The 1,979-nt window shown below is 40.1% G+C and overlaps 1 pseudogene; it reads left to right on the top strand.

The window, feature by feature from the left end:
• The first annotated feature begins 1,880 nt into the window (after positions 1-1,880).
• LOC132310737 (small nucleolar RNA R71) lies at positions 1,881-1,979 on the top strand (annotated as a pseudogene).

Here is a 1,979-nt window from a genome sequence, read left to right as displayed (position 1 = left end):
ATGTGCCCAAAAGAAATCTTCATTATCCCCGTCCTACAATTTATGTTGGCATTTGAGGTTGCCAAGAAAGGACGGCCAAGGATAACCGGAATTTGGTTCTTTGGATTGGGCACCGGTTCCGTGTCAATGACGACAAAGTCAACCGGGAAGAAGAAATTATCAATCTTAATCAACACATCCTTAATTATCCCCCTAGGCTTCTTAATGGATCGGTCGGCAAGTTGTAAAACCACCGACGTCGGTTTCAATTCACTTAGGCCCAATTTGACATAAACCGAATAGGGAAGAAGGTTAACACTAGCCCCTAAGTCAAGAAGTGCCCAGTTGATGACATGTTCACCAATGACACAAGATGTTGTAGGTGCACCGGGGTCCTTAAACTTTGGCAAAGTGTTGTGTTGTAGAATGGAACTCACTTGTTCGGTTAAGACCACTTTTTTTGATGTTTGGCTCTTGTTCTTCCGCTTTTGGGTGCATAAGTCTTTTAAGAATTTGGCATAAGCCGGAATTTGCTTAATTGCATCCAAAAGTGGAAGATTAACTGTGACTTGCCTAAACATATCCATTATCGCATTGTTCTTGGTCTTTTGCCTTTCTTTTGAAATGGACCCTTTCAAGGCGTCCGGAAATGGAGCTTTTTCAAAAACTCTTTCAGCATTTTCTTTCAAAGAATTTTCAGCATTGGACTTGTTCGATTCATTGGATTTCAAATCACTTTTCAAAGAAGAATCATGAATAACATTTTTCAAAGAACTTTTCTCAAACACATTTTTCAACACTGTTTTCAATGAATCTCTTTGGAAATCATCTTTCAACTCACAACAAGATCATGCACATGCAATGAAGGAGGAATAGTGTGTGGAACGGGACGGGTGACAACTTGAGGTTGTACCGGTTCACTCTCTTCATTAGGCATTCTAACTTGATTGTCTACTACCCTACCACTTATCGAGGTTGTTACCGCATTGACATGCTCAACATTATGCCCTTCCAATGAGGATTTGGTTTCTACAACACATTGTTGTTTGATTGGGGCATTCACGTGCATCTTTCCCTTCTCTCTAGCATTAAGTGTTTCAGCTATTTGCCCTACTTGGGTTTCTAGCTTGGCAATTGACTGAGAATGAGAATGCAACAATTGGGTATTTGCTTCTAGAGTGCTCAAAGCATTTAAAACCTTTTCCTCAAAAGCGGAACCTCTAGAATTTCCTTGAGAATATGATTGGTTAGGAAAATGAGAATTAGCAAATTGATTTCCTTGTGAGTTATATGGTCTTGAACCTTGGGATCCTTGGTTTTGAAGTGGAGGTGGAATGTATTTCCCTTGAAAACCGCCTTGGGAAGAGTTTGAGCCCTCCCTTTGGTTTTTCCAAGAAAAATTAGGATGATTCCTCCAACCGGGATTGTAATGATTACCATAAGGATTGTTCCCTTGGTTCACAAATGTTGCATTAACTTGCTCAATGGGTTCATTTTGAATTTGTCCATGAGGACAATTAGAAGTAGAATGAAGAACACTAGAACAAGTCATACATGATTCATTTTGAGCTCTAGGAGAATGATTAGGAAAGGAAGACACTTGATTCGCCGAGTTTTGATTGATCAATTGATCAAACTTTTGAGATAAAGACTTCATCTCGGCGGTTATATCATTTGAGTGGTCAACTTGATGTAAGCCAACACTCTTCCTACCTTGAGAATTTCTACCATTCCTAGATGACAATGTTCTATGCAAAGAGTTTTCACTCATGCTCTCATAAAGACGCCACACGTCTTCCTCTTGCCGGCCTATATAAGAACCTCCCATTGAAGCATCAACCATGCCTTTATAATTGTCCGATAAGCTTTCAAAGAAGAATTGGACCAATTGCCATTTAGGCATGTCATGGTGAGGACACTTCCTAAGCAATTCATTGAAGCGTTCCCATGCCTCGTAGAAAGTTTCTCCCTCCCCATGTGTGAATTCCCTAATTGCGGTT

The sequence above is a fragment of the Cornus florida genome, unplaced genomic scaffold, assembly GCF_030987335.1.
Source record: "Cornus florida cultivar Cherokee Brave unplaced genomic scaffold, ASM3098733v1 CherokeeBrave_3.0.0_Hap2_Chr05, whole genome shotgun sequence".
Classification (NCBI taxonomy): Eukaryota; Viridiplantae; Streptophyta; class Magnoliopsida; order Cornales; family Cornaceae; genus Cornus; species Cornus florida.
The sequence above is the reverse complement of the archived record's forward strand: the minus strand, read 5'-3'. Positions and strand labels throughout refer to the sequence as shown.